Here is a 17533-nt window from a genome sequence, read left to right as displayed (position 1 = left end):
GAAATAAAACTGCAGTTAAAAGGCTTATCGAGTTCGATTTTAAAAATATAACCCATGCACTTGTTGACGGGATATGCGTCGGATCTGCTACTTGCAAGCAGATGACCCTGATCAACTGAGGTTTTAACTCAACTTTATAATTTATCGCGTCCGATTTTGAATTAACCCTTGCGCTTGTTAACCGCACGATTATCGTCAGATCTGTTGCCTTCCAAGTGGATGACTCATATCTTCTCGCAATTTGCTCACATTCAAAAGCCATATATAATATAAAATAAGTCATTTCTTTCAAATTTCCGCATTTCCTCTTATTTTTGCTATAACATAATATTTTTTTTTTTTTTTTTTTTTTGCAATAGAACTGAAAATAAAATTAAAAGGACAATGGATGCTACAACAGGTTGGACAACTGAAGGGGTTGGTTGGCTCCTGAAAGTTTTGTAGCTCCCGAGGAAGGTCAGATTGGTCTTGCCTTGTCGGTTCCACTTCCTTAACTGCACATGGGGAGTTGAATCATGTCATAGTAACTCTTTATCAAATAATACTTCATTTCATTAATGTAAAATATTGAAATATGCTTACAAACAGTAATGGAAATAAACTAGCTAGGGCGATGGCAGCTTATCTCTGAGAAGAGATGTGGTGGCTACATGCCTCTGAACTGTGTTACAATGAGGCTCGAAGGCCTATTTATTGTTGAGAAACAATGGAAAACCCTTAACATTCCAAAACCTAACCCTAGAAGATGAAACGCCAAACTGTGGGCCCCGTTTGGGTAAATTGGTACACCAACTTCCCGGGGTCGTAACTTTGGCATACGATCTCCGTTTGACGCGTACAATAGCTCGTTAGAAAGATCTATCTAAGCACTACCACTTTGGGAGCGACCCATTTTGCTCTTGATTTCCCAAAAAATGTCGTTTAGGGCCTCAAAACGGCTCCGGAAGTTCAGGACCCGAAAAACTGCTAAAAATAGTAAGTTGTGCTACAATTAAGGAAACTGAAAATGCTGAGAGAAACAATGGTGGGGGTCCAGGTGGACTTGGCAGGTGGCCACCAATATCCGCCTGGATCATTCCTCCCCCCTTAGGAAGCAATGGTCCCCATTGCATTGAGTTCCTCCATGAGATGAGGAAACTTTTACTGAACTTGTTCCCTGGTGAGCCACTTGCCCTGGTGAAGGAGTTGGCCTACTTTGACAACTCGATACAGTTGGATATTCTGTTGGTGAGTGTTCTTGATCTATGTGTCCATGATCCGATTAGTTTCATCTTGTTCCATGCAATTTGGATTTAATTCTGTGGGTGTGAGCTGTTCTGCAATGTCAGATGTGTCTAGTAATGGTGGAAAGTATGGTCGAAGGCGGTCCACATTGAACACTGGGTGCAGGCCAAGGAATGGGGGAATGTTGAGCTCAAATGCATTGTCTCCCACAACCTTAGTAATGGTGTAAGGACCATATCATAGTGGTCTCAGTTTCCGATAGGCTCCAGTAAGGCGTTCCTTTTGCAAATATAACAGACTTTGTCGCCCACCTGAAACTTGTGTGGCACCCGATGTTGATCATGTCGCTTCTTGTACTTGGCATTTGATTTCTCCAGAATGTCATGGACCTGCTGGCGAATATGTTGGATGCGCTCAATGAGGCTAGTGGCCTTATCTGTTTCGGACTGGACATGAGCTGAATTTATGTGAGTAGTTGCAAGTGGCATGGCCACATCAATGGGGCATAGTGGTTGGAATCCCAAACCCACCTGAAAAGGGCTATGGCCAGTGGAGCTGTGAAGAGCTCGGTTGTAGCTGTGCTAAACATAGGGGAGGCTCTCGTCCCATGTGCGTGGATGCTTTGAGTTATACATGCGCAGAATGTGCACAATCATCCTATTGACAACCTCTGTCTGGCCATCAGTTTGAGGATGGAAGGTTGTGGAATTCGTGAGTTTGGTGTCCAGCATTGACCAGAGACTGGACCAAAATGTGCTGAGGAATCGACTGTCCCGATCTGAGATGATAGACTGTGGGATCCCAAAGTGCACCCACACTCGTTCAAAGAAGAGTTTAGCAGTGGCTTCTGCTGTGATATTCTTCTTGCAGGCCGCCATAATGGCCATCTTCGAGAACCTGTCGACAACCACAAAAACATAGTCATTTCCATGCTTAGTGGAAGGAAGGTCTGACATGTAATCCATGGAGATGGATTCCCAAGGTTGACTAGGGGTAGGCAACGGGGTATAGAGGTCGTGCTTTTTGATGGTCGGTTTGGCAATGGCACAAGCAGTACATGATCTGATGTACTTCCCAACATCCTGTCGAAGATTCGGCCAATAGAAATAATTTTGCAGTACTGCCACTGTTTTCTCGACCCCAAAATGCCCAGCAGCCCGACTATAGTGTGCTTCCCAAATCATCTTGGCCTTGAAGGAACACAAAGGTGACCCAGGTGGCATAACATAGCATCCTGGAGGTGAAAATCTGGAACATGCCGACCCTCCAAGAGTGTCTAGTATGTGTGGCCGAATTCTGGGTCGCTTTTGTAGAGAAGTGGCCAATCAGAAGTCTCATGCCCACAAGAGTTGAGCACGGTGGTTAACACCATGATTGGTGGTCGACTGAGGCAATCTGCAACATTATTGGTGTTGCCCTTCTTATACTTGATATTCAAGTGGAACTGTTGCAGGTATGTAGACCACTTCTGATGGCGATCATTCTGCAATTTCCCTTGGGTCTGTATGAACTGCAGGGGTCGGTGGTCTGTGTGGATGACCGTTTCCTTCCCCAAAATGTAATGCTTCCATTGTCGGCAGGCCTGCACAATGGAATACATCTCTTTATCATAAGTGGGGTACTTCCGGACTGTGTCTGAAAGTGTTTCACTGTGATATGCCACTGGATGTCCATGTTGAGTAAGGACTGCCCCAATAGCATAGTCAGAGGCATCTGTCTCGACCTCAAATGGTTGTTGTAAATCTGGTAACACGAGCACTGGTGCGTGCAGAGGCAATCCTTCAACTCTATGAATGCCTTCTGTTGAGATTCAGACCAAAAGAATTTTGCTTTCGCTCCTCCCTTGGTGACTTGACTCAAGGGCCAAGTAATATGAGAAAACCCCAACACGAACCTGCGGTAGAAGTTGGCAAGACCTAGAAAGATGCGGAGCTCTGTTAGAGTGGTTGGAGATGGCCAATCCCGAATGACTTGGATCTTGGCTGGATCCACATGCACCCCCTGTTCATCAATGATGTATCCCAGATACTGAACCTGGGTCATGCCAAAAGTGCATTTCTCCAAATTGGCACATAGCTTGTGTTGCCGCAGTGTTTGGAGAACCTGTCGGATGTGGTGGAGGTGCTCTTCCCAACTCTGGCTGAAGATCAGAATGTCATCCAAATATACTACTACAAATGAGTTGGTGAATGGCCGCAAGATGTCATCCATTAGCCTCATGAAGGTTGTAGGAGCATTCGTCAATTCGAAAGGCATAACCAACCATTCGAAAAGGCCCTCCTTGGATTTGAAGGCAGTCTTCCACACATCAGAGGGTTCGATTGGTACCTGGTGATATCCTGACTTCAGATCGACCTTGCTAAAATATTTCGCCCCCTTTAGTTGGTCCAGGAGGTCATCAATCCGCGGGATCGGGTACCTATTACGGATAGTGATCTTGTTTAGTGCCCGATAGTCAATACAAAGTCTCCACGTCCCATCCTTCTTCTGTACCAACACGATCGGGCTCCCACAAGGCGACTCGGATGGATGTGACCTTTCTGCAAGAGCTCCTGAATCTGCCTCTTGATTTCATCGTTCTCCAGAACGGAGCGCCGATAAATTGGTCCATTGGGTAGCGGCGCACCTGGGGTCAGATCGATGGAGTGCTTGACCGGACAGTGCAGAGGAACCCTTGCGGGGGAGGTGAAGATGTCCTCGTACTCCTCCACGACCTTGTCCATATGTAGTTGTCGTGCGGAGGGGCCCTGTCTAGAGGCCGCGGCCATTGTCTTCTTCTTTCCTTGAGGGCATATCATCAGGAAAACAAATTTCCCAGTTTTGGAAATGAGCTTACTGCATTGTTTTGCAGTAATCAAAGAGATGGCAGTAGGTGGTGCTACCTCTGGTATCCTGTACAACTTATTTCCCAATGTAATAATAACAGCATGGGGCCTTGATTCATACATAGCATGTCGCTTCCACAAGTATGGTTGTCCTAATAATACATCACAAACTTCAAGGGGAGCAATGTTACACAATACCTCATCCGTGAAGGGATTGATGTTGTATGGAAGGCGCACTGCTGGCGCATGCGAAGATCTCGTCCTTGGTGAAGCCACCCGATGGTGTACGGTTGTGGATGTGCTGTGGTCGGTAAGCCCAACCGCTTCACGACCTCTGCCGAAATGAGGTTCTTTTGGCTCCTGCTTTCAACAATGAACTGTATCGGGGAGCCCTTGACCCACATCTGGGAGTGGAAAAGACGCTCCTCCTCCTCTGGATCTTCGGGTTCATTTTTCTGGATCTTGGCGGTAGCAACAATGGCGTTAGGATCCGCATCAAAGATCTACTTCCATCTGTCATTCCCCTTGTCGGGTTTTGACTTAGAGTTGAAACATGCATCTGATTCTGAAACCTTTAGCTCAGCCACCAGTGACTGCTTGGCCCGACACTCACTTGTGTTGTGAGTGGAGCTCTTATGGAACTCACACCATTTTCCCGTGTCCTTTTTTGGCTTCGCGGCGTTGTTCTTTGCTTGCAACTTCGGTGGGTTGTCTTGGGCTGCCCCGCCTTGGCTTTGTACTTTGTTTTGTGGTTTAGGGGCACCTTTCCCCTGCTTTGGATTCACAGATCAAAAGTCTCGCTTCTTTTGTTTAAACTTTTGCTCGACCTTGACGGCATATCGGTATGCTGTGCCAAGCGAGGAGATGTTCAGGAATTGTATTTCTTCCTGGATGTACTTGTGCAGGCAGCCACGATATTTAAGTATCAAATGCTGCTCTGAATCCTTGATACCCAACTTTGTGCGAAGGGTATGGAAAAGATTAGTGAACTCCGGCACGTCTTGGTCCCTTCCCTACTGCAGCATGGTCCACTTTATGTATTCATCCTCATAGCTTCCGACAGGGTAGTACTGCTCCTTGATGGCATCCCGGAATGAATTCCAGGTGGGTGCGGTTGAAAATAGTGAGCCAGTACTTTCATCCTTCTGCTCGTAGTAGGTTTCCCACCAGTCCTTGACGTGGGGGGCTGCTTTGAGAAGAGCGAAAACAATCTTTTCCCGACTCGAAAATTCATGAACAGAAAAATAACCCTCTAGCAGATTTAACCATTTATCTACGGCATCTGCGTCTATCTGACCCTCGAATATGGGGATTTCAAAATTAACTTGTACTTTAAAGGGTGTGGCGTTTCCAGAGTAGCTGTTGGAAGCCGATGCGTCGCTTCTGGGTAGTCGCTGAAGGATCTGGGCAACGCTGTCCATCATCGCGTTCCGTTGTCGCTCGAGGGCTTCTTCGAACAAGATTTTGATAGGATCTCCTGCCCCCTCGTATTTCTTCTCATCTGCCATGGGAGGCTGCCGGGATTTGCGAGGTTGGTCTTGCAAAGGTTCGACCAATTCAAGCCCTAACTCCTTATATCCCGACCTTGTTGGGGACATGCAAAGAAAAACAGAGAAAAAGCAGACCGCTCTGATACCATTGATCCGGACTTAAACAGGAACGCAACAAATTACAGAGATAACCATAAACACAGATATGTAGCGGAAATAATACTTCATTTCATTAATGTAAAATATTGAAATATGCTTACAAACAGTAATGGAAATAAACTAGCTAGGGCGATGGTAGCTTATCTCTGAGAAGAGATGTGGTGGCTACATGCCTTTGAACTGTGTTACAATGAGGCTCGAAGGCCTATTTATTGTTGAGAAACAATGGAAAACACTTAACATTCCAAAACCTAACCCTAGAAGATGAAACGCCAAACTGTGGGCCCCGTTTGGGTAAATTGGTACACCAACTTCCTGAGGTTGTAACTTTGGCATACAATCTTCGTTTAATGCGTACAATAGCTCATTAGAAAGATGTATCCGAGCACTACCACTTTAGGAGGCAACATGTGATTTCCCAAAAAATGTCGTTTAGGGCCTCAAAACGGCTTCGGAAGTTCAGGACCCAAAAAACTGTTAAAAATAGTCAGTTGTGCTACAATTAAGGAAACTAAAAATCCCGAGAGAAACAATGGTGGGGGTCCAGGTGGACTTGGCAGGTGGCCACCAATATCCACCTGGATCAACAGGAGCATTAAGAGTTGAAGAACGAAGAAAGTCGAGACTGATTATGCATAGGGTCATTCATACAACTCGGACCTGTGTTTGACAGTAATTCAGATAATAGTTCAAAAAGGACGTTTGTGGATCTAAGAAGGTTATTTGAGTGTGAAAAGGGTTGTCTCTAATTGAACGCACAACCTGAAGTCGCGACAGTCACTCCTTTGAAACAATTATTAGAACAGAGGCTTGAAACATAGAGTTGTTGTTGTGCAGAGCTCGGTGCAGTTCATTGTAGACACATTAAAGTTGTGTGAAGACTATTGATGAGCCCCAAATTTTGGTAACAATTTGGGCTCATTTGGCCTACTTACCTTGCTCAACCCTTCATTTTTTATCACTTATGCATCATTTCTTAGTATATTCGTGTTATTTGTAGGAAGAAGGGCAGTCATTATGCCTATGTGGCTAATACATGATGATTTCAGGTTTTTTGACATTAAATGGAGCAAAGACCACGCAAATGAAGACAAGGAGACAACCAAGGTGGCATTTCGGGTTTATAGGGAGGTTGTCCACAGCCTTGAATGACCTTCCTCGTGATCTCCACCCCAACTCCGAGCTCCAACAGCTATCACCACCGAGCTAGAAGGCAGCCAACGGATTCTACAGGAACAACAGTTTACTTTTAGTTGGACAGCCAAGCCCCACTAATTGAGGGGGCCAGCTTGGCCCTCATCATGTATAAATATTGAGGTTGTAGCCTTCGATGAGACTCTTGAACTTTTGCTGTAGATTTTGAATCACGGGTTGTAGCTCTGTTTTTGCTCTTTGTAAGACAATTTTGGCATGTCGTTAGACTTATGATTATGATCTTTTAATAAAAGGCAGGCAGATTTGGATTCAATTCTGAGTTCTTAGAGGAGCTATAGCTCTCAGGTTAGGGCCCAACCTGAGAGCAATAGACCTCCTTTTCTTTGTATTGTTACTTGTCTTTCTTTTATTATTGCATTTCTTTCCTTCACATGCACTTGGAAAACACAGTTTGCTGAGTTGACTGTTTCGGTTTGGTTATGTAGGTTAGTTTCATGAATGCAGTTGTTTCAGTAGTTCAGAATTAGCGTAGGGAGATTGAAGTTACGTTGAGTTCAAAAAAGGTTGAATGCATGCTCACTTTCACCTCTGTTTGGGGACCGGAAGTGTAGACCGTGCCAACTGCCAAAAATATTGTTTTAACATATGCATGCAAGTATTGATGTAATGTTTTCGGTTGCAGAATTGTCCATACGATTATATCTTGAGTAATGACTCTTTGGTTCAGCATCATGCACGGTTTTCCTTCATCTTACATTGTTGTTCTTTGATTCCTAATAAAACAGTTAGAATAGGTTGGTGAACTTTCGTTTACATGCAAGATAAGGGTGATTTGTTTCATTTACACTGCGCAGCACCACTTCATTGTGTTCTTATCCTTCTGAACCGTGCCTAAGCCACCTACTCATCCTTTGTTCAGCTCATTTGCCTTCCAACCCTTCTACTGTCCACGTTGCTCAATCTTTTTGACCTTCCACTACTCTACCCTTCTATCGACCAACCAGCTTTACACACGCCTTCCCCATCTCATCTCTCTGTCCATAGGTCATCACAAGCTCCTCTTTCATCTTACCTATCCACCCACACAGCTCCTTCACTCCTCCATCACCCAAAACTCCGACTGTAGAACATCCTGTAGAAGTTAGCAGACTTCCTGTAGAAATCCCGAGTTTCCTGTAGGATCCCCTGCAGACATCCTGTAGAAGCCTGCAAACACGGTTGCCAAGCACCTGAACGTTGTGGACTTCTGTGGAATGATGTGAGGGATCCCCTGGAACCTCTCAGAGTCCTCCTGACCTTTCCCAAGCCTTCCTCCCCTTTGAACTACCCCTGCACAGTCAAGACCCAGTAAGAAGCACAATCACAATAACTCCACCCACTTGAGCAAAAATACAAAAACGTGTTCTCTTCAATGGAAGTAGTTTAAATTCATGCATCTCATCTCACTAGAAGTAATGGCATCATTTCTAGAAGTTGCATTCCCACCATTGCATCATAAAGATTAAGCTAGTCAGATTAGGGTTTACTAGGGTTTCCATGTTTGGTTGGTTTTCAGTTCATTCTTGCAAAGTAGGTTAATTTCCTTTGAGATAGCCTTCGTTCATCATTTAGAAAGCTTCTTCTGAGAACATATAGAAGTTGGCTTGAGCCCTAGCGGACTTGTGTCGGCTGACCAAGTGACAGCTGCGACAAGAGCTAGTACTTGTGCATACAGCACCGTCGTTTCCAAGTTTGTTACGAATTACCGGGTTGATAAAATTAGAGAAGGAAGCTCCAGGAGTTGTAGCATTATTGCTACAATACTGGAGCCCACTATCTTTTTTGGCGCCGTTGCCGGGGAAGCGTCAGAGTATTAGTAATTGTTGCTTTTCTTCTATTTTCCTATTCTTGCCTTCTGCCAAGTAGTTTATTTCATTTCCATTCTGCAAAAGTAGCATAGACATTTCCTGCTTTCATAGATTAGCATTTCAATTCCGCAATTTCAATTTTGCTTTCATAGATTAGCATTTCATTTCTGCAAGCGTAGACTAGCATTTCCATTCCCGCAATTCCATTTGAGCAGAGTAGATTAGTCCTTTCCTGCTTTCATTTCAATTCTGCATTTTTATTTCAGCAACATAGTTAGTTGTAGATCAATCTGTTTCAGTTTTGCAGGTACCAAAGAGAAAAAAAAGCAAAAGCAATCAAAAAGTATTTCCATTTCATGCCTCGTAGGAATCGAGATAAAACAGGCAAATTCCTACCCAACACCCCCACCACATCACTGAGTCACCCTTCTCTCTTCTTCGGTGACAGTGATCCAGAAGAACCTATAGGTGAACCTCCTGAGATATACGAAGATCCTATAGCAGAAGAAGAATTAGAGACCATCCCATCTGAAGCTATGGCTGACAATAGAGGAGAAGATGAGAGAATAGAAGGTGCCTTCCCCATCCGAGAAACCAATGGAGACATGAAAATGAAAAACATTAGCCCCTCTGCTCTGCCTCACTTCCATGGACTGACTACTGAAGATCCTGATACCTTCCTGTTTGAGTTTGTTGTCCTTTGTAGAACCTATGACTATACTGAAGATGAGCAGAAGCTGAAACTCTTCCCTTCAACTCTTAAGGATGCAGCATTACGCTGGTTCATGGGCTTACCTGGGAATAATATCACCACTTGGGCTCAGATGCAGCAAGCTTTCAATACCAAGTACCGGGACTACTGTAGGTCCAAGGAAACTAAGGGAGAAATCTTTCGGATGACCATGGGAAATGATGAGTCCTTAGAGGATTATGAGGAGAGGTTCCAACTTAGCTATAAGCGGGCCAGGTGCACACTTGACCCTGAATCCCTCAAGTTGGTCCTGCTCTGAGGAGTCCCTGAAGACCTTTTAGATACCCTTCACATGTTAGCTGGGGGAGATATTTACCAGCTGCCTTATGAGGACATCAAGACTGTGTTCAGAAACCACTCTAGGGCAGCCCGGAAACGAGGTAGAGGAAACCTTCTCTCAGCTGGTATTCCTTTCTCCAAGCAGGAGTTTGCAAATCAATTAGAAGATCTTAAGAGTGAGGTGAGACAGACCATCGCCATGCAACTGGACACATTCAGGATCCAACAGAAGAAGGAAGAAGCTGAGAGGGCCTTGGCTATCTTCTGCCCTAGATGTACAAGGAGACACCCTAAGAACGAATGCCCATTGCATTCGGTCGAAGTGTGCTTCGTTTGTGAGGAGGACCATCCCACAAATCAATGCCCAACCTTACCTGGACTTAAAGCTATGTACCAAGGGACAGAAGCTCCCACTGAACCTCTCTATTTCCTCAACCAAAGGAGGCCACAAGGACCTAGACCTTACCAGCAGGGGATGCAAGGGGCACCTCAAGCTTACTACAACCCCAACCAATCGACTCCTATGCCCTCCTGGGGCCCCCCTGCTCATCCTTCCTGGTCTATGCCTCCTCCATGGTCTTATCCACCTCAGTACCCTACTCAACCCACTACTCATTCATATCATTCACATGCCCAGCCACAGCCTCAGTGGAATGCACCTCAGTCGGGGTGGAGGCCCCAGTACAACACTCCTCCCGCCATTTTGCCTCCACCACCAGTTCAACCTCAACCATTACCTCCTGCTCCTCCAAGGAAACCTCAAATGCCTGCTCAACCGAACCCGAACCCCAACAATAGACAGGCCCAACAGGTATACACTGGGGAAACATCATGCCCTACCTATGCTGTGGAGATCCAGGAGATCAATCTTCGATCTGGAAAGACTCTTCCGGATCGCCAACCTCCTCCCCCAGAGGATGAGGAGGACAAACAGGAAAGTGAACCAAAGGTTATTCCACCCTTTCCTAAGAGACTAACAGCCACCACACAACCCAACCCAGAGGAGGATGAGCTTCTAGGAGAGCTCAAGCAGTTGTGTGTGAAAATACCACTCCTCCAAGCCATCAAGGATGTGCCAATATACAACAAACTGGTTAAGGAAAAGTGTTTTAAACACCCAGGCAGGCGAAAGAGAGATGCTTCAACCATCAATGTCTTAGGACAACTGTCTGACCTTATGTTAGGACAAGTCATCTGCCCAAAGTACCTATATCCTGGGAGTCCTGTAGTAGATGTCCACATCAATGGCACCATCATACCTCACACCTTGATTGATTTGGGGGCTGCCATTAATGTGATGACCAGGGATACCATGCTCAAACTCAATCTTCAGGGTTCCTTGAGGAAGACCTCGACAGTCCTGCAACTAACAGATCGCTCCACCGTGACTCCCGAAGGGATTGTGGAGGATGTCTTGGTCTCTGTCGACTCTTGGGAATACCCTGTAGATTTCTTGGTTCTGCAACCCAAGGCAAAGCTTACTGGATATCCTCTTATTTTGGGAAGGCCTTGGTTAGCCACTGCAGATGCTTACATAAGTTGTCGTGCAGGAAACATGACCATAAAAAACGGTCCTATGTCCAAGCAGCTAGTCCTATACCCTCCTGCCCAACCCTCCTTAGAGCATGACTTACCATTGTGGTTGGAGGAAGGAGAAGAGGATGAGGTGTACTCGGCACCTTTGTGCACCCTAGATACCACTAGAAGAGACCCCCCAACCGAGGATGACTTGATTGAGACTTTGATCCAGAATCCACCTTCCAGTGCACTATCCTTAGAGAAATTGGTGGAGGACGCCCAAGCCAGCACCTTAGTGGACCTTTGTGCCACCAACCCTGTCACTCCCGGAGTCAAGAATGTGGAGTTCGGCCCTGAGAGAACGTTAAAGATCAGCTCCTCCCTATCTCCTTCCCAGGAAAAGGAGCTGTGTAGCCTGTTGGCCAGTCACCTAGATGCTTTTGCTTGGAGCTATAAGGAGATGAAAGGAGTCCATCCCTCAGTCTGTACCCATCACATATACATCAAAGAGGGTTGTAAACTGGTTAGGAAACCTCAGAGGAGAATGAATCTAGCACTTAAGGACATTGTCAAGGAAGAATTGCAAAAACTGTTGGCTGCCGGATTCATTTACCCCATCTCAGATAGTGAATGGGTGTCCCCTCTGGTGTTGGTTCCCAAGAAAAATGGGAAGCGGAGAATCTGTGTGGACTACCGAGAACTGAACAAAGCTACCAAGAAAGACCATTTCCCTCTACCTTTCATAGATCAAGTGTTGGATGGACTGGCAGGAAAGAAGTTTTTCTCTTTCCTGGATGGGTTTAGCAGGTATAACCAAATCCAAATTAGCCCAGAAGACCAAGATAAGACCACCTTCACTTGTCCTTGGGGTACCTTTGCCTACCGAGTTCTTCCCTTTGGGCTATGCAATGCTCCTGCTACCTTCCAGAGAGCTGTCTTGAGCATCTTCTCGAAGTTGGTCCATGATGCGGTGGAAATCTATATGGATGACTTCACTCCTTATGGGTCCAACTTCCAGGAAGCATTGTCCAATCTGGGAAAGGTCCTAACCAAATGCATTGAGATGAACCTGTCCCTTAGTCCTGAAAAATGTGAATTCCTGATGACTGAAGGGACCGTGCTAGGCCATACCATTTCTTGCCAAGGGTTACAAGTGGATCCTAACAAAATTGCTCTCTTCAAGAAGGTTCCACCACCCCAAAAGGTAAGGGATGTCCGGAGTTTCTTAAGGTTAGCAGGGTATTACAGGAGATTCATTAAAGACTTCAGCAAGCTAGCCTCGCCATTGTTTGGCCTGTTGGCAAAAGATGTGGAGTTTAAATGGACTGACGATTGTCAGAGCGCGTTGAATGAATTAAAGGACAAGTTGGTGTCAGCCCCAATCTTGAGAGGTCCAAACTGGGCCCTACCTTTCCACATCCACACTGATGCCTCGAACAAAGCCATAGGGGCGGCTTTAGGACAAGTTGAACAAAAACTTCCTTATGCCATTTACTTTGTTAGCAAAAACTTGTCCAAAGCCGAGCTGAATTACACTGTAACCGAGAAAGAATTCTTGACTGTGGTCCATGCACTGAACAAGTTCCGACATTATATTACTGGCTATCAAACCTTTGTACATACGGATCATGCTGCAATTAGATATTTAATGAATAAACCAGATGTGAATGCCCGTATTATTAGATGGTTACTTTTGTTGCAGCAGTTTGATTTGACCATTGTTGACAAACCAGGTAAAGAAAATGTTGTTGCTGACTTTTTATCTAGATTGGATTTGTCTGCAGATGAGGATGGAACAGTGGATGACCAGATGCCCGATGAACATCTGTTTGCTATCTCAGTACTCTCTCCATGGTTTGCTGATATAGCAAACTACCTTGTTTCAGCACAGTTCCCTCCGCACCTATCTTCAAGAGAGAAGAGCAGAATCATCAGAAAAAGTGCCTCATTTACTTGGATCGGGGGCAATCTGTTCAAGCTTGGCCCTGACCAGATCTTAAGGCGTTGTGTAAGGGAGGAGGAAGTCTTTGATATCCTCCTCACCTGTCATGATGGGCCTTGTGGAGGACATTTTGCAGCCAAGAGGACTGCCTTCAAAATCCTGCAGGCAAGCTACTATTGGCCCACACTTCATCAAGATGTCAGAAGATATATCAGCCAATGTGACCGATGCCAAAGAATGGGGAAACTGACTCCAAGGGATGAGATGCCTCTCCAACCTCAAGTGACTCTTGAGCCATTTAAGAAGTGGGGTATGGATTTTGTGGGTCCAATCAACCCTCCTTCGAGGCAAAGGTCTTACATCATTGTGTGCACTGACTACCTGACAAAGTGGGCAGAGACTAAAGCAATCAAGGCAGCAACAGAAGAGAAGGTGGCCGAGTTCTTAAGAGAAAACATCTTCTACAAATTTGGCTACCCAAGAGAGCTGGTCACCGATCAAGGGAGCCAGTTCACATCCAACTTGATTGAAGACCTGCTAGCTCACCACAAAATCAAGCATAGGACTTCCACCCCCTATCATCCACAGGCAAATGGGCAAGTGGAAGTCACCAACAGAGCATTGGAAGGCATTTTGACTAAGGTGGTGAGCAGCAGTAGGAAATATTGGGCAGATCGCCTGGTTGAGGCCACATGGGCTTACAACACCACCTGGAAGACCACCACCGGCTTCACACCTTATGAGCTGGTCTATGGGAAGAAAGTTTTGCTGTCCATTGAGTTTGAATACAACACTTTGAGGATGGCAGCTCAGCTAGATCTAGATCTCAGCCATGCACAACAAGAAAGGTTATTGCAGCTGAATGGACTGGACGAGCACCGGATGCAGGCCCTCCTTCACTCAGAAGTGGTTCAACTTCAGAGAAAAGTGTGGCATGACCAACACCTCCATGACAAGCAATTCCAGCCGGGAGATTGGGCCTTGTTGTATGACTCCAGATACAAAGATTTCAAGGGGAAGCTGAGAACCAGATGGCTAGGACCATATGTAGTGGAAAAATGCCATGACAATGGATTTGTTCTTATTCGAACTATTGATGAAGAAGCCATCTCCATGCTTGTCAATGGGCATCGATTGAAGATCTACAGGAAACCTCTCTCAAGACAAGAGTTCATCAAAACTATGGAGAAATCAGTGTTGGTCATAGAGAAGGGTTCTGCCTCTGCTTTGGGCATACCCTGAAAGATAAAAAAAAATAAAAATAATAATAATAATAATAATAAAGATCCTTGGGTGAAAACCTTTCTGAGGCTCCCAAGGCAGGTGGTAGGGGTGAAAACCTCATTGAGGCGCCCCTATTGTCTTTCAAAAAAAAAAAAAAAAAAGAGATTTGAAAAAGATCCTTGAGTGAAAACCTCTTTGAGGCGCTTAAGGCAGATGGCAAGGGTGAAAACCTCATTGAGGCGCCCCTGCTATTTTTCAAAAAAAAAAAAAAAGAGAAAAAAGAGAAAAGAAGACAATAAGCAAAAAGATAGGGACAACAAGTTTATAATGTGAAAATGCATGCAGGTTGCAGGTGTTCTATGAAGGAGAGGAGGTCTTTTAACGCAAAGACAAAGATCCTTATCATGCTGCTAGGAGACCTCACCAGCACCTCCTCCAAGAATACTCATTTTCTCCAAGGTATGTGCACAATTTCATCATGGCTTGAGTCTTCTACAGGAAGATGCAGACTTTCTACAGGAAGGTGCAGACTTTCTACAGGAAACGCAACTTTTCTACAGGAAGTTCTGTATTTCTACAGGAAACTTCCTGTAGAAGTTCGGGACGGCCCAGAATTCATTTTATGAGGAGATCTAACGACCAAGGGTCGGTTTGGATGCATGCAAGCTACTGTTGGCACCCTTATACACTGCTGTCACCTCTTTCTACCATCCCTGTCGACATGCAATGAAGTTACCTGCACCATCAAAGCAGATCATTGAGTTATCAAGAGAAAAGCAATTTTTGAGATGGAAAAACGCTGAGATGTCATACCATATCCATCCCAGCCATCCATGAGCTCTGTGAGCGTGATCGTGGGGCCATTGCCTTTGTCATGCAGCATGCACCCGAGGAGGAAAAAACTGTTACAGGACATCCTGCAGGAGTCCCGTAACAGTTAAGCCCGCTAGAATGCACACCATTCACAACGCTTGCCATATACAATGAAAACGCGGGCGCATGCAGCTGAAGCATCAAATCCATCATCAGCGGCTTGTGAATATGAACCTCCGAGCCTGTGCAAATCCACCAGCAGCAAATAAATTCACTCATCATCGTCTAAGAACTGAAAAATCGCGTTGCGGCCGCATAGGTAAGTGTCTCGACCCTTTCTTCCGTCGAATTGCATGAATTTTACTTTGAAAATGTTTGCAAGTGTGAAGTGAATGGGTTGAGCGGTTGTATGGCCATTCGGCTGGCCATGTCGATCAGTTAATGGTTTAGTCGTATGTTTGGGTGGAGGTCGTGGCAAAAGAGACGGGCAGTACACACGTGAGAGCAATCCTGTCGGAAAAAACGAGTTTAACAGAAGAGACGGCGACGGATCTGCGGGGAATGATGCGGCAGTAAGGGAACTCGCAAGCAAATGATGGGATGACGTCGTCCAACGGTCCGACAGGGACAGCTCACCCTCGCGCCACGGATTCCACCGATTCAAATCTAATCGGCTAGATTGCCACCCCATGCATTTATCATCCACTGTTTGAGACTCGAGTGATCATCCAGATCCCTCTGCAGCTCGATACTCCGAGTCTTTGGCCATCAGAACGCCTGTGAAGCCACACCAAGAGCGCAGACCCACTGCAGTATCCCCCGGAAATCGCGCGCTGCTCCTACAGGAAGTCGGGTTCTTCACGTCAAAAGCTGGCAGATTAAAAAGGTAAGCCTGAACTCTCCATGCAATTGGTTTTTGAAGGTGGTAGCATCGTCGTCTATAGTCTGGTCGTAGGAAATTGTTGCAATTTTTGTCTGTCGTGCATGAACTGTCGTCCTACAGGATGTCAGTGTAATTAGCTGTGTTAAAGGTTCTCAAGGGATAAGCTTTGTGAATTATGTGCCTGACAGAGGCGTAATCCTACGCTCTGTCCCAGTAGACCAAATTTTGTCTGCATTTGCCACCTCCAGCTAACGCAACAGTTTTTCACCATGCCGGGTGGGTTCATCAGAAGGGAACCAACTGATTCAACGAAGTTAAGAGAAAATCCTGAGGTGGTGGAGCTCTTCACACGAGCGCAATGGATATCCTTCTGTGACAAATTGTAGGGCTATGACGACGAAGTGGCAGAAGATTTTTTGCAAGCTCTGAAGCCGAAATCTAAAGCGTTGGCCACCGTTACCTTCAGGGGTCTAAGCCTCAAACTCACCCCACAATTCATCAGCCGAGTTACGGAGCTCCCAATGGGATTACCATGGGATAAAGAAGAAAGGAAATTGGGCCAACAAGCTAAGAAAGAATTCTTTCCACCAGAGGAGGAATTCTCAGAAGACAAAAATGGGGTCCGTAGAACCAGTTTATTGCCACCGTGGAATGAAGTTAGCCTGCAAATTATGAAGTACATCACCTGCGAAGGCCGTTTTAGCATTGTATACGGGTATCATTTTCGGTTACTCACTGAATTACGGCACCAGATGGATCTACCTGTAGAAAACAAACTCAGTCTCCCTTACTTTCTACTACAGTCTCTGATTGAGTGTGCAACCAAGTTAAAAGAAGGCACACCAGACCAGGTAGCCCACCATGGACTCATCAAACTCCTTGTGGAGGATGCGCTCCACACATACAAGGTTCCTCTCTCATGGGAAGCCTTCAGAAACTTGACAAAGGATGGGGACATAAAGATGCTAACCGAAGAGCTCGGTTCATCTAGCAGTGAGGAGAAAGAGTCCGTGCCCGCAGTGAAGAAAGAAAAAGGTCAAAAGACCCCGACCACAGAGCAGAAGAAAAAGCAAGAAAAGAAACAAGAGAAAAAGGGTGACAAGGAGAAAGATGACACACCCATCTTGACAGCAAGAGAGCAAAGGTTGCAAGGCAGAGTGGACAAGGCTGAGAAGGTCCACATCAGCAAGAGTGCCTCGACAGCGACCGCAACCAAGTCAAAAAGCAAAACTCATGCAGCAAAGCAAACCAAGGCGGTGACACCTGTTTCTACAGGAAAGCCGAAACCGGCTTCTATAGGAAGCCCGAAATTAACTGAAAAAGGGTCTTCTACAGGAAGCCCGAAATTGACTAAAACAGGGTCTTCTACAGGAAGCCCCGAAAAAGTGAAACCCAAGGAGAAGAAAGCTGACATTCGTGAAAG

This window comes from Pinus tabuliformis, chromosome 8 (genome assembly GCF_031772625.1).
Source record: "Pinus tabuliformis cultivar Carrire ecotype Pingquan chromosome 8, CPIR1, whole genome shotgun sequence".
Classification (NCBI taxonomy): domain Eukaryota; kingdom Viridiplantae; phylum Streptophyta; class Pinopsida; order Pinales; family Pinaceae; genus Pinus; species Pinus tabuliformis.
The sequence above is the reverse complement of the archived record's forward strand: the minus strand, read 5'-3'. Positions refer to the sequence as shown.